Consider the following 22,920-nt stretch of genomic DNA (forward strand, 5'->3'; position numbering starts at 1 on the left):
TAACCAAGAGAATCCAAGGAAATCACATGCATGTAAAATGGTGTAAACTAAAAATAATAAAATAAAAATAAGAATGTGCCTCCATATAGAAAGGCTTCTTGTCAACGACAAGGTGATAAGCATAAAGCTTGAACTATTGTGATAACTTTTCACAATATAGGATGCAAGTCATGAGGGAGCAAACAAATTTAGTTCTCTAAAATGATGTCCCAATAGTGAGAAGGTGCTTGTGTCCAAGCCCTTGCAAGTTAAAACCAGGAGACAATGGGAAAACCATGTCTCACTCAAAATAGTGAAGCATCACATGGCACTGCGTAAAAAAAAAAAATGCAGGCCAATTAAAATTATTAGCTCCAAGAAGATATTATTGAAGCAAAAAAGCTTAAACCCAACCAGTCAAAGTCAGAACCTTAAAACCAGTGGGTAAAATGTCAGAGATTCAAAAGCTAAGCTTTATTACCAAACCTAGTTGGCATATTGAATCCTGTGGCACAGTAATTTGGTTCACAAGCAGCAATGCCTGGGTTTGATTCCCATGGTAGGACAAGACACTTGTTTCCTGAACATACGTAGCAGTAAACAGGTATACATGGAAGTACTGTACAGTACAGTACTCCTAAAAAACTGAGAATACCCTTGATACATCAAGGGGCCATTAAGTCAGTTCCCATCCAAAATGGCATGGGTTTGATTCCCAAGGCAGTACTGTATAAGACGTCATTATGCCTGTAATTCAGGCATTACAAAAATACCTGGCTTTGATTCCCATGGCAGGACGGACACTTGTTTCCTGTGAATACCTAGCAGTAAACACTTATATGGTACAGTACATGGAAGTACTGTACTCCTAAAAAAACGATACATCAGTGACCAATAAATCGGTTCACATCCGAAATGGCAAGAGTTTGGTTCCCATGGCAGGACAGACACTTGTTTCCCGTGAATACCTTGCAGTAAACACGTATATGGTACATGGAAGTACTGTACTCCTAAAAAAAGATACATCAGTGACCAATAAATCGGTTCACATCTGAAATGGCATGAGTTTGATTCCCATGGCAGGACCGACACTTGTTTCCTGTGAATACCTAGCAGTAAACACGTATATGGTACATAGAAGTACTGTACTCCTAAAAAAAGATACATCAGTGGCCAATAAATTGGTTCACATCTGAAATGGCATGGGTTTGATTCCCATGGCAAGACGGACACTTCTTTCCTGTGAATACCTAGCAGTAAACACGTATATGGTACATGGAAGTACTGTACTCCTAAAAAAAAAAAAAAAAACGAGAATACCCTCGATACATCAATGGCCAATAAATCGGTTCACATCCGAAATGGCATGGGTTTGATTCCTATGGCAGCTTATGACATTAATTCAGGCACATTAACCTTTACTCGTTGCCTTCATACACCTAACAGCACATAGGTACAAGTATGAAATTGTTCAATAAAACCCAAGAATTTCCTCAAGTTTCAACAATTAAGGATATGGGCATTCGTATCAGTTCACAACCGAAATAGCCTGGGTTTGACTCCCATGGCAGGACAGACACTTAATTATTCGGGCACACTACCTTTCACTCGGTGCCTATATACACTTAGCAATAAATAGATTTAATATGAAGTTACTCCCTAAAATCTGGGAAATGCCCTCATTGCCTAACAATTTTCATCACGGGCCATCAAGTCAGTTCACAACCAAAATGGTCTGGGTTTGATTCCCACGGCTGGACAAACACTTAATCGGGCACGTTTACCTTCACTCAGTGCCTATGTATACCTAGCAGCAAAAATGTCAATATGAAATTACTCCTCAGAACCTGAGAGTACCCGGAATGTTTAAAAATTATCATTCCCGGCCATCAAGTCAGTCGAAAACCGAAAGAGCATGGGTTTGATTCCCATGGCAGGATACGCACTTTATCAGACATGTTTACTTTCACTGGATGCCTGTGTACACCTAGCAGTAAGATGAAATTTTTTATGTAAAAAAACAAAATGCCCTCAATGTTTAAAAATTGGCAACTCGAGCAGTTTGTTTTAATACACACAAGCAATTATAGGAGTACATGTAAAATTGACATTTCAGTAATGAATGTAACAATAAATAAACATAATATTTACAAAGGTCAAGAAAGATTCCTACACATATCATACAAACTTTGACAATGGTCAGTAAAAGTGCAAAAGTAATAAACTTATTTACAACAGTAAACAATCATAGCATTTCATATTTAACAACATTTTGTGTAAAACATTAATATATAAAACATAGTAAGTACTCTATTGAGGTACATCATAAAAATTGTTACGTATAAAAGACATTGACAAAATTAGCTAACTAATAGTCTTAATTAAGTTGGCCATGGAATATGTACAGTAGTGTGACATTCCATGCTCAACAAAAATAGCTAACTAAGTCGCAAGTTGGCCATGGAATACCCTAACAACAATGTGATATTCCATGTTCACCGGCCCACCACGATGAGGTCTGCGACTATTGGGCCGGACCAGGGTTAATCGTCCGTCGAAAACACTGCTTCGACGTTACGTGGAACCCTAAACCACGCACCGAAGGTTACTTTGGGATTCCCGATGATAGCTAGGTTATCACCGTGAATCATGCTCGCCCGAAGGCGATATGCTGACGGCCACCCACAAGGAGTGACGGGGTTGGTGAAAATAAAAATTAATGCAAAACTTAAAATAAATTAATGGTTAAATAAACAGTAAAGAAAATAATAAGTGCCATACATGGATAACCAAGAGAATCCAAGGAAATCACATGCATGTAAAATGGTGTAAACTAAAAATAATAAAATAAAAATAAGAATGTGCCTCCATATAGAAAGGCTTCTTGTCAACGACAAGGTGATAAGCATAAAGCTTGAACTATTGTGATAACTTTTCACAATATAGGATGCAAGTCATGAGGGAGCAAACAAATTTAGTTCTCTAAAATGATGTCCCAATAGTGAGAAGGTGCTTGTGTCCAAGCCCTTGCAAGTTAAAACCAGGAGACAATGGGAAAACCATGTCTCACTCAAAATAGTGAAGCATCACATGGCACTGCGTAAAAAAAAAAAATGCAGGCCAATTAAAATTATTAGCTCCAAGAAGATATTATTGAAGCAAAAAAGCTTAAACCCAACCAGTCAAAGTCAGAACCTTAAAACCAGTGGGTAAAATGTCAGAGATTCAAAAGCTAAGCTTTATTACCAAACCTAGTTGGCATATTGAATCCTGTGGCACAGTAATTTGGTTCACAAGCAGCAATGCCTGGGTTTGATTCCCATGGTAGGACAAGACACTTGTTTCCTGAACATACGTAGCAGTAAACAGGTATACATGGAAGTACTGTACAGTACAGTACTCCTAAAAAACTGAGAATACCCTCGATACATCAAGGGGCCATTAAGTCAGTTCCCATCCAAAATGGCATGGGTTTGATTCCCAAGGCAGTACTGTATAAGACGTCATTATGCCTGTAATTCAGGCATTACAAAAATACCTGGCTTTGATTCCCATGGCAGGACGGACACTTGTTTCCTGTGAATACCTAGCAGTAAACACTTATATGGTACAGTACATGGAAGTACTGTACTCCTAAAAAAACGATACATCAGTGACCAATAAATCGGTTCACATCCGAAATGGCAAGAGTTTGGTTCCCATGGCAGGACAGACACTTGTTTCCCGTGAATACCTTGCAGTAAACACGTATATGGTACATGGAAGTACTGTACTCCTAAAAAAAGATACATCAGTGACCAATAAATCGGTTCACATCTGAAATGGCATGAGTTTGATTCCCATGGCAGGACCGACACTTGTTTCCTGTGAATACCTAGCAGTAAACACGTATATGGTACATAGAAGTACTGTACTCCTAAAAAAAGATACATCAGTGGCCAATAAATTGGTTCACATCTGAAATGGCATGGGTTTGATTCCCATGGCAAGACGGACACTTCTTTCCTGTGAATACCTAGCAGTAAACACGTATATGGTACATGGAAGTACTGTACTCCTAAAAAAAAAAAAAACGAGAATACCCTCGATACATCAATGGCCAATAAATCGGTTCACATCCGAAATGGCATGGGTTTGATTCCTATGGCAGCTTATGACATTAATTCAGGCACATTAACCTTTACTCGTTGCCTTCATACACCTAACAGCACATAGGTACAAGTATGAAATTGTTCAATAAAACCCAAGAATTTCCTCAAGTTTCAACAATTAAGGATATGGGCATTCGTATCAGTTCACAACCGAAATAGCCTGGGTTTGACTCCCATGGCAGGACAGACACTTAATTATTCGGGCACACTACCTTTCACTCGGTGCCTATATACACTTAGCAATAAATAGATTTAATATGAAGTTACTCCCTAAAATCTGGGAAATGCCCTCATTGCCTAACAATTTTCATCACGGGCCATCAAGTCAGTTCACAACCAAAATGGTCTGGGTTTGATTCCCACGGCTGGACAAACACTTAATCGGGCACGTTTACCTTCACTCAGTGCCTATGTATACCTAGCAGCAAAAATGTCAATATGAAATTACTCCTCAGAACCTGAGAGTACCCGGAATGTTTAAAAATTATCATTCCCGGCCATCAAGTCAGTCGAAAACCGAAAGAGCATGGGTTTGATTCCCATGGCAGGATACGCACTTTATCAGACATGTTTACTTTCACTGGATGCCTGTGTACACCTAGCAGTAAGATGAAATTTTTTATGTAAAAAAACAAAATGCCCTCAATGTTTAAAAATTGGCAACTCGAGCAGTTTGTTTTAATACACACAAGCAATTATAGGAGTACATGTAAAATTGACATTTCAGTAATGAATGTAACAATAAATAAACATAATATTTACAAAGGTCAAGAAAGATTCCTACACATATCATACAAACTTTGACAATGGTCAGTAAAAGTGCAAAAGTAATAAACTTATTTACAACAGTAAACAATCATAGCATTTCATATTTAACAACATTTTGTGTAAAACATTAATATATAAAACATAGTAAGTACTCTATTGAGGTACATCATAAAAATTGTTACGTATAAAAGACATTGACAAAATTAGCTAACTAATAGTCTTAATTAAGTTGGCCATGGAATATGTACAGTAGTGTGACATTCCATGCTCAACAAAAATAGCTAACTAAGTCGCAAGTTGGCCATGGAATACCCTAACAACAATGTGATATTCCATGTTCACCGGCCCACCACGATGAGGTCTGCGACTATTGGGCCGGACCAGGGTTAATCGTCCGTCGAAAACACTGCTTCGACGTTACGTGGAACCCTAAACCACGCACCGAAGGTTACTTTGGGATTCCCGATGATAGCTAGGTTATCACCGTGAATCATGCTCGCCCGAAGGCGATATGCTGACGGCCACCCACAAGGAGTGACGGGGTTGGTGAAAATAAAAATTAATGCAAAACTTAAAATAAATTAATGGTTAAATAAACAGTAAAGAAAATAATAAGTGCCATACATGGATAACCAAGAGAATCCAAGGAAATCACATGCATGTAAAATGGTGTAAACTAAAAATAATAAAATAAAAATAAGAATGTGCCTCCATATAGAAAGGCTTCTTGTCAACGACAAGGTGATAAGCATAAAGCTTGAACTATTGTGATAACTTTTCACAATATAGGATGCAAGTCATGAGGGAGCAAACAAATTTAGTTCTCTAAAATGATGTCCCAATAGTGAGAAGGTGCTTGTGTCCAAGCCCTTGCAAGTTAAAACCAGGAGACAATGGGAAAACCATGTCTCACTCAAAATAGTGAAGCATCACATGGCACTGCGTAAAAAAAAAAAATGCAGGCCAATTAAAATTATTAGCTCCAAGAAGATATTATTGAAGCAAAAAAGCTTAAACCCAACCAGTCAAAGTCAGAACCTTAAAACCAGTGGGTAAAATGTCAGAGATTCAAAAGCTAAGCTTTATTACCAAACCTAGTTGGCATATTGAATCCTGTGGCACAGTAATTTGGTTCACAAGCAGCAATGCCTGGGTTTGATTCCCATGGTAGGACAAGACACTTGTTTCCTGAACATACGTAGCAGTAAACAGGTATACATGGAAGTACTGTACAGTACAGTACTCCTAAAAAACTGAGAATACCCTCGATACATCAAGGGGCCATTAAGTCAGTTCCCATCCAAAATGGCATGGGTTTGATTCCCAAGGCAGTACTGTATAAGACGTCATTATGCCTGTAATTCAGGCATTACAAAAATACCTGGCTTTGATTCCCATGGCAGGACGGACACTTGTTTCCTGTGAATACCTAGCAGTAAACACTTATATGGTACAGTACATGGAAGTACTGTACTCCTAAAAAAACGATACATCAGTGACCAATAAATCGGTTCACATCCGAAATGGCAAGAGTTTGGTTCCCATGGCAGGACAGACACTTGTTTCCCGTGAATACCTTGCAGTAAACACGTATATGGTACATGGAAGTACTGTACTCCTAAAAAAAGATACATCAGTGACCAATAAATCGGTTCACATCTGAAATGGCATGAGTTTGATTCCCATGGCAGGACCGACACTTGTTTCCTGTGAATACCTAGCAGTAAACACGTATATGGTACATAGAAGTACTGTACTCCTAAAAAAAGATACATCAGTGGCCAATAAATTGGTTCACATCTGAAATGGCATGGGTTTGATTCCCATGGCAAGACGGACACTTCTTTCCTGTGAATACCTAGCAGTAAACACGTATATGGTACATGGAAGTACTGTACTCCTAAAAAAAAAAAAAAACGAGAATACCCTCGATACATCAATGGCCAATAAATCGGTTCACATCCGAAATGGCATGGGTTTGATTCCTATGGCAGCTTATGACATTAATTCAGGCACATTAACCTTTACTCGTTGCCTTCATACACCTAACAGCACATAGGTACAAGTATGAAATTGTTCAATAAAACCCAAGAATTTCCTCAAGTTTCAACAATTAAGGATATGGGCATTCGTATCAGTTCACAACCGAAATAGCCTGGGTTTGACTCCCATGGCAGGACAGACACTTAATTATTCGGGCACACTACCTTTCACTCGGTGCCTATATACACTTAGCAATAAATAGATTTAATATGAAGTTACTCCCTAAAATCTGGGAAATGCCCTCATTGCCTAACAATTTTCATCACGGGCCATCAAGTCAGTTCACAACCAAAATGGTCTGGGTTTGATTCCCACGGCTGGACAAACACTTAATCGGGCACGTTTACCTTCACTCAGTGCCTATGTATACCTAGCAGCAAAAATGTCAATATGAAATTACTCCTCAGAACCTGAGAGTACCCGGAATGTTTAAAAATTATCATTCCCGGCCATCAAGTCAGTCGAAAACCGAAAGAGCATGGGTTTGATTCCCATGGCAGGATACGCACTTTATCAGACATGTTTACTTTCACTGGATGCCTGTGTACACCTAGCAGTAAGATGAAATTTTTTATGTAAAAAAACAAAATGCCCTCAATGTTTAAAAATTGGCAACTCGAGCAGTTTGTTTTAATACACACAAGCAATTATAGGAGTACATGTAAAATTGACATTTCAGTAATGAATGTAACAATAAATAAACATAATATTTACAAAGGTCAAGAAAGATTCCTACACATATCATACAAACTTTGACAATGGTCAGTAAAAGTGCAAAAGTAATAAACTTATTTACAACAGTAAACAATCATAGCATTTCATATTTAACAACATTTTGTGTAAAACATTAATATATAAAACATAGTAAGTACTCTATTGAGGTACATCATAAAAATTGTTACGTATAAAAGACATTGACAAAATTAGCTAACTAATAGTCTTAATTAAGTTGGCCATGGAATATGTACAGTAGTGTGACATTCCATGCTCAACAAAAATAGCTAACTAAGTCGCAAGTTGGCCATGGAATACCCTAACAACAATGTGATATTCCATGTTCACCGGCCCACCACGATGAGGTCTGCGACTATTGGGCCGGACCAGGGTTAATCGTCCGTCGAAAACACTGCTTCGACGTTACGTGGAACCCTAAACCACGCACCGAAGGTTACTTTGGGATTCCCGATGATAGCTAGGTTATCACCGTGAATCATGCTCGCCCGAAGGCGATATGCTGACGGCCACCCACAAGGAGTGACGGGGTTGGTGAAAATAAAAATTAATGCAAAACTTAAAATAAATTAATGGTTAAATAAACAGTAAAGAAAATAATAAGTGCCATACATGGATAACCAAGAGAATCCAAGGAAATCACATGCATGTAAAATGGTGTAAACTAAAAATAAGAATGTGCCTCCATATAGAAAGGCTTCTTGTCAACGACAAGGTGATAAGCATAAAGCTTGAACTATTGTGATAACTTTTCACAATATAGGATGCAAGTCATGAGGGAGCAAACAAATTTAGTTCTCTAAAATGATGTCCCAATAGTGAGAAGGTGCTTGTGTCCAAGCCCTTGCAAGTTAAAACCAGGAGACAATGGGAAAACCATGTCTCACTCAAAATAGTGAAGCATCACATGGCACTGCGTAAAAAAAAAAAATGCAGGCCAATTAAAATTATTAGCTCCAAGAAGATATTATTGAAGCAAAAAAGCTTAAACCCAACCAGTCAAAGTCAGAACCTTAAAACCAGTGGGTAAAATGTCAGAGATTCAAAAGCTAAGCTTTATTACCAAACCTAGTTGGCATATTGAATCCTGTGGCACAGTAATTTGGTTCACAAGCAGCAATGCCTGGGTTTGATTCCCATGGTAGGACAAGACACTTGTTTCCTGAACATACGTAGCAGTAAACAGGTATACATGGAAGTACTGTACAGTACAGTACAGTACTCTTAAAAAACTGAGAATACCCTCGATACATCAAGGGGCCATTAAGTCAGTTCCCATCCAAAATGGCATGGGTTTGATTCCCAAGGCAGTACTGTATAAGACGTCATTATGCCTGTAATTCAGGCATTACAAAAATGCCTGGCTTTGATTCCCATGGCAGGACGGACACTTGTTTCCTGTGAATACCTAGCAGTAAACACTTATATGGTACAGTACATGGAAGTACTGTACTCCTAAAAAAGATACATCAGTGGCCAATAAATTGGTTCACATCTGAAATGGCATGGGTTTGATTCCCATGGCAAGACGGACACTTCTTTCCTGTGAATACCTAGCAGTAAACACGTATATGGTACATGGAAGTACTGTACTCCTAAAAAGCTTTGACTACCTTCGATACATCAAGAGCCATTAAATCAGTTCACATCCAAAATGGCATGGGTTTGATTGCCAAGGCAGTACTGTATAAGACATTAATTCAGGCATTACAAAAATGCCTGGGTTTGAGTCCCATGGCAGGACGGACACTTGTTTCCTGTGAATACCTAGCAGTAAACAGGTATACGGTACATGGAAGTATTGTACTCCTAAAAAAAAAACGAGAATACCCTCGATACATGAATGGGCAATAAATCGGTTCACACCCGAAATGGCATGGGTTTGATTCCCATGGCAGCGTATGACATTAATACAGGCACATTAACCTTTACTCAGTGCCTTCATACACCTAGCAGCAAATGGGTAACTATGAAATTACTCAATAAAACCCGAGAATATCCTCAAGTTTCAACAATTGAGGATATGGGCATTTGTGTCGGTTCTCAACCGAAATAGCCTGGGTTCGACTCCCATGGCAGGACAGATATTTATTCGGGCACACTACCTTTCACTTGGTGCCTATATACATTTACCAGTAAATAGATGAATATGAAGTTACTCCCTAAAATCTGGGAAATACCCTCATTGCCTAACAATTTTCATCATGGGCCATCAAGTCAGTTCACAACCAAACTGGTCTAGGTTTGATTCTCACGGCTGGACAAACACTTAATCCGGCACGTTTACTTTCACTCAGTGCCTATGTATACCTAGCAGCAAAAATGTCAGTATGAAATTACTCCTTAGAACCTGAGAGTACCCGGAATGTTTAAAAATTATCATTCCCAGCCATCAAGTCAGTTCAAAACCGAAAGAACATGGGTTTGATTCCCATGGCAGGATAGGCACTTAATCAGGCTTGTTTACTTTCACTGGATGCCTGTGTACACCTAGCAGTAAGATGAAATTTTTTATGTAAAAAAACAAAATGCCCTCAATGTTTAAAAATTTACAACTTGACCAGTTTGTTTTAATACACACAAGCAATTAAAGGAGCACATGTAAAAATTGACATTTCAGTAATGAATGCAACAAAATAATATCTTAATTACAAAACAAATTCAGCTGCAAATAATAAATAAATATAATATTTACAAAGGTAAAGAAAGATTCCTACACATATCATACAAACTTTGGCAATGTTCAGTAAAAGTGCAAAAGTAATAAATTTATACAACAGCAAACAATCTCAACATTTCATATTTAACAACAATTTCTGTTAAACATTAATATAATGTATAGTAAGTATTGCGATACATTACAAAAATTTTTATACGTATAAAACATTGATAAAATTAGCTGACTAATAGTCATAAGTTGGCCATGGAATACGTACAGTAATGTGATATTCCATGCTCGACAAAAATAGCTAACTAACAGTCGCAAGTTGGCCATGAAATACCCTAACAACAATGTGATATTCCATGTTCACCGGCCCACCACGATGAGGTCTGCGACTATTGGGCCGGCCCAGGGTTAATAGTCCGTCGAAAACACTAATTCGACGTTACGTGGAACCTTAAACCACGCACCGAAGGTTACTTTGGGATTCCCGATGATAGCTAGGTTATCACCGTGAATCATGCTCACCCGAAGGCGATATGCTGATGGCCACCCGCAAGGAGTGACGGGGTTGGTGAAAACAAAAATTAATGCAAAACTTAAAATAAATTAATGGTTAAATAAACAGTAAAGAAAGTAATAAGTGCCATACATTGATAACCAAGAGAATCCAAGGAAAACACATGCATATAAAATGGTGTAAACTAAAAATAATAAAATAAAAATAAGAATGTGCCTCCATATAGAAAGGCTTCTTGTCAACGACAAGGTTATAAGCATAAAGCTTGAACTATTGTGATAACTTTTCACAATATAGGATGCAAGTCATGAGGGAGCAAACAAATTTAGTTCTCTAAAATGATGTCCCAATAGTGAGAAGGTGCTTGTGTCCAAGCCCTTGCAAGTTAAAACCAGGAGACAATGGGAAAACCATGTCTCACTCAAAATAGTGAAGCATCACATGGCACTGCGTAAAAAAAAAACTGCAGGCCAATTAAAATTATTAGCTCCAAGAAGATATTATTGAAGCAAAAAAGCTTAAACCCAACCAGTCAAAGTCAGAACCTTAAAACCAGTGGGTAAAATGTCAGAGATTCAAAAGCTAAGCTTTATTACCAAACCTAGTTGGCATATTGAATCCTGTGGCACAGTAATTTGGTTCACAAGCAGCAATGCCTGGGTTTGATTCCCATGGTAGGACAAGACACTTGTTTCCAGAACATACGTAGCAGTAAACAGGTATACATGGAAGTACTGTACAGTACTCCTAAAAAACTGAGAATACCCTCGATACATCAAGGGGCCATTAAGTCAGTTCCCATCCAAAATGGCATGGGTTTGATTCCCAAGGCAGTACTCTATAAGACGTCATTATGCCTGTAATTCAGGCATTACAAAAATGCCTGGCTTTGATTCCCATGGCAGGACGGACACTTGTTTCCTGTGAATACCTAGCAGTAAACACTTATATGGTAGATGGAAGTACTGTACTCCTAAAAAAAACGATACATCAGTGACCAATAAATCGGTTCACATCCGAAATGGCAAGAGTTTGGTTCCCATGGCAGGACAGACACTTGTTTCCCGTGAATACCTAGCAGTAAACACGTATATGGTACATGGAAGTACTGTACTCCTAAAAAAACGATACATCAGTGGCCAATAAATTGGTTCACATCTGAAATGGCATGGGTTTGATTCCCATGGCAGCATAAGAAATTAATTCAGGCATTATGTGTTTGTAAAAAGCTTAAACCCAACCAGCCAGTCAGAACTTTAAAACCAGTTTGTAAAATGTCAAGAGATTCAAAAGCTAAGTTTTACCAAACCTAGTTGACACATTAATTCCTGTAGCACAGTAATTTGGCTCACAAGCAGCAATGCCCGAGTTTGATTCCCATGGCAGAACGGACACTTGTATCCTGTGAATACCTAGCAGTAAACAGGTATACATGCAAGTACTGTACTCCTAAAAAGCTGAGACTACCTTCGATACATCAAGAGCCATTAAATCAGTTCACATCCATAATGTCATGGGTTTGATTGCCAAGGCAGTACTGTATAAGACATTAATTCAGGCATTACAAAAATGCCTGGGTTTGATTCCCATGGCAGGACGGACACTTGTTTCCTGTGAATACCTAGCAGTAAACAGGTATACGGTACATGGAAGTATTGTACTCCTAAAAAAAAAACGAGAATACCCTCGATACATCAATGGGCAATAAATCGGTTCACACCCGAAATGGCATGGGTTTGATTCCCATGGCAGCGTATGACATTAATACAGGCACATTAACCTTTACTCAGTGCCTTCATACACCTAGCAGCAAATAGGTAACTATGAAATTACTCAATAAAACCCGAGCATATCCTCAAGTTTCAACAATTGAGGATATGGGCATTTGTGTCGGTTCTCAACCGAAATAGCCTGGGTTTGACTCCCATGGCAGGACAGATATTTATTCGGGCACACTACCTTTCACTCGGTGCCTATATACATTTACCAGTAAATAGATGAATATGAAGTTACTCCCTAAAATCTGGGAAATACCCTCATTGCCTAACAATTTTCATCATGGGCCATCAAGTCAGTTCACAACCAAACTGGTCTAGGTTTGATTCCCACGGCTGGACAAACACTTAATCGGGCACGTTTACTTTCACTCAGTGCCTATGTATACCTAGCAGCAAAAATGTCAGAATGAAATTACTCGTTAGAATCTGAGAGTACCCGGAATGTTTAAAAATTATCATTCCCAGCCATCAAGTCAGTTCAAAACTGAAAGAACATGGGTTTGATTCCCATGGCAGGATAGGCACTTAATCAGGCATGTTTACTTTCACTGGATGCCTGTGTACACCTAGCAGTAAGATGAAATTTTTTATGTAAAAAAACAAAATGCCCTCAATGTTTAAAAATTTACAACTTGACCAGTTTGTTTTAATACACACACAACCAATTAAAGGAGCACATGTAAAAATTGACATTTCAGTAATGAATGCAACAAAATAATATCTTAATTACAAAACAAATTTCAGCTGCAAATAATAAATAAATATAATATTTACAAAGGTAAAGAAAGATTCCTACACATATCATACAAACTTTGGCAATGTTCAGTAAAAGTGCAAAAGTAATAAATTTATACAACAGTAAACAATCTCAACGTTTCATATTTAACAACAATTTCTGTTAAACATTATATTAATGTATAGTAAGTATTGCGATACATTACAAAAATTTTTATACGTATAAAACATTGATAAAATTAGCTAACTAATAGTCATAAGTTGGCCATGGAATACGTACAGTAATGTGATATTCCATGCTCGACAAAAATAGCTAACTAACAGTCGAAGTTGGCCATGGAATACCCTAACAACAATGTGATATTCCATGTTCACCGGCCCACCACGATGAGGTCTGCGACTATTGGGCCAGACCAGGGTTAATAGTCCGTCGAAAACACTAATTCGACGTTATGTGGAACCTTAAACCACGCACCGAAGGTTACTTTGGGATTCCCGATGATAGCTAGGTTATCACCGTGAATCATGCTCACCCGAAGGCGATATGCTGACGGCCACCCGCAAGGAGTGACGGGGTTGGTGAAAATAAAAATTAATGCAAAACTTAAAATAAATTAATGGTTAAATAAACAGTAAAGAAAGTAATAAGTGCCAGACATGGATAACCAAGATAATCCAAGGAAAACACATGCATATAAAATAATGTAAACTAAAAATAATAAAATAAAAATAAGAATGTGCCTCCATATAGAAAGGCTTCTTGTCAACGACAAGGTTATAAGCATAAAGCTTGAACTATTGTGATAACTTTTCACAATATAGGATGTAAGTCATGAGGGAGCAAACAAATTTAGTTCTCTAAAATGATGTCCCAATAGTGAGAAGGTGCTTGTGTCCAAGCCCTTGCAAGTTAAAACCAGGAGACAATGGGAAAACCATGTCTCACTCAAAATAGTGAAGCATCACATGGCACTGCATAAAAAAAAACTGCAGGCCAATTAAAATTATTAGCTCCAACAAGATATTATTGAAGCAAAAAAGCTTAAACCCAACCAGTCAAAGTCAGAACCTTAAAACCAGTGGGTAAAATGTCAGAGATTCAAAAGCTAAGCTTTATTACCAAACCTAGTTGGCACATTGAATCCTGTAGTACAGTAATTTGGTTCACAAGCAGCAATGCCTGGGGTTTAATTTCCATGGCAGGACAGATACATGTTTCCTGTAAATACCTAGCAGTAAACAGGTATACATGGAAGTACCGTACTCCTAAAAAACTCGGAATACCCTTGATAGGGCCATTAAATCAGTTCACATCCAAAATGGCATGGGTTTGATTCCCATGGCAGCATAAGAAATTAATTCAGGCATTATGGGTTTGTAAAAAGCTTAAACCCAACCAGCCAGTCAAAACTTTAAAACCAGTTTGTAAAATGTCAAGAGATTCAAAAGCTAAGTTTTACCAAACCTAGTTGACACATTAATTCCTGTAGCACAGTAATTTGGCTCACAAGCAGCAATGCCCGAGTTTGATTCCCATGGCAGAACGGACACTTGTATCCTGTGAATACCTCGCAGTAAACGGGTATACATGCAAGTACTGTACTACTAAAAACTGAGAATACCCTCGATACATCAAGAGCCATTAAATCAGTTCACATCCAAAATGATATGGGTTTGATTCCCAAGGCAGTATAAGACATTAATTCAGGCATTACAAAAATGCCTGAGTTTGATTCACTTGGCAGGACAGAATTGTTTCCTGTGAATACCTAGCAGTAAACAGGTATATGGTACATGGAAGTACTGTACTCCTAAAACTCTGAGAATACCCTCGATACATCATTGGCCAATAAATTGGTTCACAACCTAAATGGCATGGGTTTGATTGCCATGGCAGTACACGACATTAATTCAGGCACATTAACCTTTACTCAGTGCCTTGATACACTTCGCAGCAAATAGGTAAATATGAAATTACTCAATAAAACCCGAGAGTATCCTCAAGTTTCAACAATTGAGGATATGGGCATTTGTGTCAGTTCACAACCAAAATAGCCTTGGTTTGACTCCCATGGCAGGACATACATTTATTCGGGCACACTACCTTTCAATCGGGGCCTATATACATTTAGCAATAAATAGATAAATATTAGGTTACTACCTAAAACTTGGAGAATGCCCTCATTGTTTACCAATTTTCATCATTGGGCCATCTAATCAATTTACAACCAAATTCCCCTGGGTTTGATTCCCATGGCTGGACAGACTTAATCAGGCATGCTTACTTTCTCCAAGTGCCTACGTATACTTAGCAACAAGTAGGTCAATATTAAATTACTCCTTAGAACCCGAGGAAATCCTCAATGTTTAAAAATTAACTTTCTCAACCATCAAGTTAGTCCAAAACCAAGAGAGTCTGGGTTTGATTCCCATGGCACTTAACCAGGAATGTTTACTTTCACTGGATGTCTCTGTACAGGTAGCAGTAATATGAAAGTATTGATGTAAACAAAACGCCCTCAATGTTTAAAAATTTACATCTTGGGCAGTTTGCTTTAATACACACAAGCCATTAATTAAAGGAGCACATGTAAAGTTCACATTTCTGTAATGAATGCAACAACAAATTAAATACCTTAATTGCAAAACGGCTTCAGCTGCAAATATTAAATAAACATAATTACATACAGTAATACAAACTTTGACAATGTTTAGTAAAAGTTCAAAAGTTGTAAATGCAGTATACCAATAAATATAGAGAACCAATAAATAAAGAGAACCAGAACCATAACCAGCTCAACATTTCATATTTACAATAATATATGTGAACCGTAAACATCATAGTAAATACAGACTTATAGTACAAGGATTTTTAGGTTCAAAGAAACTGACAAAATCAGGTAACTAATAGTCATAAGTTGGCCATGGAGTACCATTACAATAATGTGATATTTTATGTTCAACAAAATTAGTTAATATGTAGTCGCAAGTTGGCCATGGAATACCATTACAATAATGTGATTTTCCATGTTCACCAGCCCACCACGTTGAGGTCTGCGACTATGGGCTGGTCCAGGGTTAATCGTCCGCCGAAGCTCTGCTTAGACGCTCTGTGGAACCCTAAACCACGCACTAAATGTTACTTTGGGATTCACAATGATTGCTAGGTTATCAATTTGAATCATATTCCCCCAAAAGTGAAATGCTCGTACTGTATCATGCAGAAGGATTGACAGGTAAAAACAAAAATTAATGCACCAATTAAAGACAAATTACTGAGTAAATAAACAGAAAAGAAAATTATAAGTGTTATATTATGCCCGAAACGCATTGCGTAATAGTGGCTTTAGGCATTGTATGTACTAGCTCTATCTATATATCAATCCATTAATGTAACATCACTTGTATGTATATACCTTACCTGAATAAACATCTGAATCTGAATCTGAATTATAATATTACAATTACTTTATTAATAAAAGTATAAGTGTAAATTATAATTATAATTTATAATAAAAATTATAAATTACATGCATAGCTAAGAAAACTCTAGAGAATGAAATGCAAGTAAAATGGTATAAATTTAAAATTATTAAATAAATATGAAATTACCTTTTAAAATACTTGAGAATATCCTCATTGTTAAATTTTTTGTTATCATGAGTCACTGAATCGGATCACCACTGAAATATCCTGGGTTTGATTTCCCTGGCAGCACAGACATTAATTTAGGGACATTAACTTTCCCTCAGTGCCTATATACTCCTAACTGCAAATAGGTATATATGAAATTATTTCTTAGAACCTGAGAATACCTTCAAATGCTTAAAAATTTTCACCCTCGGCTGTCAAGTCAGTCTGAATCTTTTTACTGTACCTGCATGATAGTAAAACTGACCAATCCGAATAAGTTTGTGTCTGATTTCCATGGCACGACCGACACTTATTCACTTATTCAGGCACTTGTTTCCTTTCAAAGATTCCTCTGAATACATAGCAGTAAATAAGTATACAGGACACTTAAATAAAAACTGAGGATACTCTTGATACATTATTGGATATAAAATCATTTCACATCTGCGATGGCCATGTAAAGCCACTAACACGAATAGTGTTTTGGGGAGAAACAATTACTCCTTAATTAATTACTATATTACTCCTTAACATGAGAATATCCTTTTTATTTCAATTTTTTTATCATGGGCCACCGAATCAGTCCACAACTGAAATGGCCTGGGTTTCATTCCCATGGCAGGACAGACATTTATTTGGGCATGTTGACTTTCATATAGTGCATACATATACCTAGCTGCAAATAGGTATAGTATATGTATGAAATTACTTCTTAGAACCTGAGAATACCCTCAATGTTTACTTCTAAAAACTGAGGATACCCTTGATACATTATGGGCAGTCAAGTCAGTTCACATTCGAGATGGCCTGGGTTTGATTCCAATGGCTGGATTGACATTTATTTGTGCATGTTGATTTTCACACAGTGCCTTCATACATCCAGCGGCAAATAGGTTACATTACATTCTTGTACATTGAGGTACATTCACATTCTTGAGGTAAATATGAAATAACTCTTTAAAAATGGAGAATACCCAAAATTTTAAACTTACAACATGGGCTGTCGAGTCAGTTCACAGTCAAAATTTACAATTTAAAATTTTTATTCAAAAGAATGTGTGTACAAAGAACAAAGGAGTAATGTACAAATTGTAAGGACAGGAGTTACACAATCTATGAAGCCACTATTATGCAAAGTGTTTCGAGCAAAAACAAAATGAATAAAGAAATTTTGATTACAAAGGTTTGAGGGGGTGGGGGGGAAAGGGGGGGGGAAATAATAATGAAATAGCCTGGGTTTGATTTCCCATGGCATGAACGACAATTATTTGGGCGTGTTGACTGCAAGCATTGCCTTCACACACTTAGCAGTAAAGAGGAAAATATGCAATTACACTCCTTACAAACATGAGAATGCCCCTTTACTGTTTAACAATTTTCCTCATGGGCCATCCAGTGAGTTCAAGACCTAAATGGTCTGGGTTTGATTCCCACAGCAGGACGAGTATCCGTCTGTGCATGTAATTACCCAAGTGTTGTTACACACAGGGAACCTAACAAAATCAAGTCAAATAGGATAAATTTAAAATGATTATATAAAAATAAATATGAAAATATCAAGTTACTTCTTAACATGAGAATATCCTTATCGTTTATCAACTTTTATCGTTGGCCATCATAGTCTTTTCGACGTTTAGTCTGAGTGTGTTGGTTAACATCCTTAAGTGGACCTTTTTTAATTCGTTATTTACAACATTATTTAGCGTGTTAGGGTTGGGGTCTGAGTTAATGAAGGTAGTACTATCCACAACTAGTATATGTTTAAGAATGTGACACATTAGGCAAATCATTGATGTATATAAGAAATAGGAGAGGTCCTAGGATGCTGCCCTGTGGCACTCTATTTATTTATATATATACAAGAAGGTACATTGGGTTTGTGAGAATACATTGGATAGTACAGTATTTACATTCTTGTAAAGCCACTAGTACGCGCAGCGTTTCGGGCAGGTCCTTAATCTAGCAGATAATTTTAAGTAGGTAATTTCAATCAGAATTGATAAATGATAAAGATACATTACAAGAGAAAAATGAGATGAGAGAGATAAGTAAGTATATTAAAACACATTGTTATATTAAAGCTCTGATTGATTACATTGACAGCTTGATTAGTAATTTAAACAAGATTAATAGACACCATACAGCAGATTGACAGCACATATAAGACAGCAATGATCACAATGGTAAAGATGTTCAGAATGGGTACATAAAGATTGGGAGACTGGGTAGCAAAAGATACAGATAAACAAGATTTATAAACACCATACAACAGATTGGCAGCACATATAAGAAAACAGCAATGATCACAATGGTAAAGATGTTCAAATTGGGAACATAAAGGTTGGGAGATTGGGTAGCAATTGATACAGTGCAATTTTAAGGCAAAAAGTGAAAAACTATGAAGATGAAATTAGGTACTTTTTAGTATTGATTTTGAATGATGTAAAAGTTGGACAGCTTTTCAATTCAGTAGGGAGTGAGTTCCATAAACTGGGTCCCTTTATTTGCATAGAGTGTTTACACAGATTAAGTTTAACTCTGGGGATATCAAAGAAATATTTATTTCTGGTATGGTGATAATGGGTCCTATTACATCTGTCCAGGAAGAGTTTCAGACAAGGATTTGCATTTAAGAACAGGGTTTTGTAAATGTAGTTGACACAAGAGAATTTGTGGAGTGAGATTATGTTTAGCATGTTTAGGGAGTTAAACAAGGGGGCTGTGTGTTGTCTGAAAGCAGAATTTGATATTATTCTGATAGCAGATTTTTGCTGAGTGATGATGGACTTGAGGTGGTTTTCAGTGGTTGAACCCCATGCACAGATACCATAGTTGAGATAGGGATAGATTAGTGCATAATATAGAGAGATGAGAGCAGAGTTAGGAACATAATATCTGATTTTGGAGAGTATACCAACTGTTTTAGAGACTTTCTAAGTTATGTGTTGTATGTGGGTACTGAAGTTGAGTCTCTTGTCAAGGAATATGCCAAGAAACTTTCCATCATTTTCCTCATCATTTTCATTTCAGTGACCTCCTTCAAAAGCTGGAAAAACAGATCAATCTCCTTCAGATTCACCAAGCGGCTTCCGAAGACGACCAAGAGCAACAACAACTTCATGACTCCCTGATAATTAGCTCTACTGATCTACCTGATGAACAACAAGGTGAGAATTGCTGTAACATAGCCCACACCCTAATTAATTCAAAGATCAGTGTCAATGTTCAAATCAAATCGGCTATTAGGATAGATAAAAACAATCCCCGTAACAGTAGGAGAATGCTCATCAAACTTGCAAATCCCTCTGCGAAGTTTGACCTCATACAATCAGCTGCTAAGCAAAAAACCAACCTCTATATAAATGAGTGTCTTACAAAGCAGCGTGGATCCCTCCTCTTCAGGCTGCGTCAAATTCGCAAACAAAACCCTGGTCTTATCAAGCAGTGCTACACTATTAATGGTACGATTTTTGCGAAGAAGGAAAGTACAGGAAAAAGATATGAAATAAAATGTGACCAACAACTCCTGGCCTTCTTAAGTGATTGTGGTATATCTGAAAACCTGAACCCGACCAATGCCAGTACTTAAAATAACTCTTTCAGTGCCTGAGCCTAACCTAACTTAATCTAACTTTGTCTAAGGTGCTGTCTCTGCCTTACCATTTACCTAATGTTCTCTCATTCATATAATTTCCTAAATAATCAGTCAAGTCTCCATGCACTTATGCAAGCATCTACCTCAGTTTCATTGTAAAATTTTACTCTTAAATCTAATCTTACCCTATTCCATTTATATTTTAAATTTATTTGTATTGATCTATGTCATTTATTGAAATCAATTATTGATCTCATTTTTGTTCTTTTAATTAAGTTCATACTAATTATAGGTTAAAACTAAGCTAAATAAAATTTATTATCTTTAAGATTATTTTACTTTACAATTATCATTTGTCAAATTTTTTTATATATTCATCTTGACAGTCTCTACTGATTTTTTGTTCTCTCCACCAAACTTGTGTATCCTCCATGGCTATCTAGTGACCTTAATTCTACCTCTAATTGTTTCAATTCTTTTGCTTACTTGCATTTATTGTTGTGTTTTGCCATAATTATTCTCTAATTTTAGCAGACTCAATACTTTGTAAGCTCTTATTGTATTGTTATATTATTATATTGTTGTGTTTTGCTATAATTACTTTCTATTTTACAGCAGATTTAGTTTTCATCTGTTCCTGTAATTGCTTATCTTATTGTATCGTGACATTCTTATCTATATGCTTACTGATATTGATCCTGATCGAAATCTTCTGTCCCATATCCACACTAATCAGCACATTGATCATCATTATTGCAGGTATTACACAGCAAATCTTGCAAAAAACAAACTCCTAAATAGCACCTGCTTATCAGTTTACAATCAAAATGTTAGGTCACTTGGCAAACATTTTGATGATATAAATGCACTACTTACAGCACTAGGTACTAAATTATCTTTCATCATTTTACAGAAACTTGGATAAGTAATGACTATACCCAACTCTACAATTTAGCTGGTTATAAAGCCATTCATAACTGCAGGCCTAACAAAAAAGGTGGAGGTACAGCAATATATTACAAAGATACCTTCATTTGCAATAGTGTCATTAGTGATAGAGACGACTATTGTGAATATACCTTTGCCAAGTTCTCCAGTAAATCCCTTAAATCCTCCCTGATAATCGGTGCCATCTATAGATTTCCTAATACCAACATAGCTTTATTCTCTGACAATGTAAGGAATCTTATCATAAATAACAATCTCAACAAAAATCACATCATTCTGGGAGGTGATTTCAATATTGACCTGGGTCTTCAAAACAACCCTCAAGTTGACTATTTCCGTAACAGCATGCACTCCTGTATGCTAATCCCCACAATCACCAAGCCCACCCGAGTCACTCAAACATCTGCCACTACCCTGGATCACCTATGGACTAATATAACAGCTCCCCTTACATCTGGGGTAATTTATGACAGAACAACTGACCACTATCCTACTTTCCTCATAGAAAACATTGACACATCACCACCAGAAACCAAAAAACTTTCTTTATTATGCCACTTGTGAGCCACGGGTTATTTTTTCTTTTATCAGTTACTTGTTTGGTAAGGAGGGGACAGTGAGTGTTGTAGAGGCTTAGAGTTTTGGAGAGAAAGAGGTTAGTTGATGAGTTTATATCCTGTGAATTATTAAATTCAGATTCCCAGTTAATATTGTGAAGTGCATTAGAGAGATTGCCTAAAGCTGATTCACTATGTAGCCTGAATGAAAGTTTTTTGGTTTCAGGTGGTGATGTGTCAATGTTTGCTATGAGGAAAGTAGGATAGTGGTCAGTTCTGTCATAAATTACCCCAGATGTAAGGGGAGCTGTTATATTAGTCCATAGGTGATCCAGGGTAGTGGCAGATGTTTGAGTGACTCGGGTGGGCTTGGTGATTGTGGGGATTAGCATACAGGAGTGCATGCTGTTACGGAAATAGTCAACTTGAGGGTTGTTTTGAAGACCCAGGTCAATATTGAAATCACCTCCCAGAATGATGTGATTTTTGTTGAGATTGTTATTTATGATAAGATTCCTTACATTGTCAGAGAATAAAGCTATGTTGGTATTAGGAAATCTATAGATGGCACCGATTATCAGGGAGGATTTAAGGGATTTACTGGAGAACTTGGCAAAGGTATATTCACAATAGTCGTCTCTATCACTAATGACACTATTGCAAATGAAGGTATCTTTGTAATATATTGCTGTACCTCCACCTTTTTTATTAGGCCTGCAGTTATGAATGGCTTTATAACCAGCTAAATTGAAGAGTTGGGTATAGTCATTACTTAGCCAAGTTTCTGTTAAAATGATGAAAGATAATTTAGTACCTAGT

At 37.1% G+C, this 22,920-nt stretch overlaps 1 long non-coding RNA gene across 1 annotated transcript in view; it reads left to right on the plus strand.

Moving 5' to 3' along the window:
- LOC138358452 (uncharacterized) overlaps positions 1 to 22,920 on the plus strand; it is an 88,255-nt gene that overhangs the window by 48,750 nt on the left and 16,585 nt on the right. Inside the window, exon 2 of the long non-coding RNA XR_011225401.1 lies at positions 20,032 to 20,168. This is a non-coding gene — a long non-coding RNA (uncharacterized lncRNA). The remainder of the gene's footprint in view (positions 1 to 20,031; positions 20,169 to 22,920) is intronic.

The sequence above is a fragment of the Procambarus clarkii genome, chromosome 83 (assembly GCF_040958095.1).
Source record: "Procambarus clarkii isolate CNS0578487 chromosome 83, FALCON_Pclarkii_2.0, whole genome shotgun sequence".
Classification (NCBI taxonomy): domain Eukaryota; kingdom Metazoa; phylum Arthropoda; class Malacostraca; order Decapoda; family Cambaridae; genus Procambarus; species Procambarus clarkii.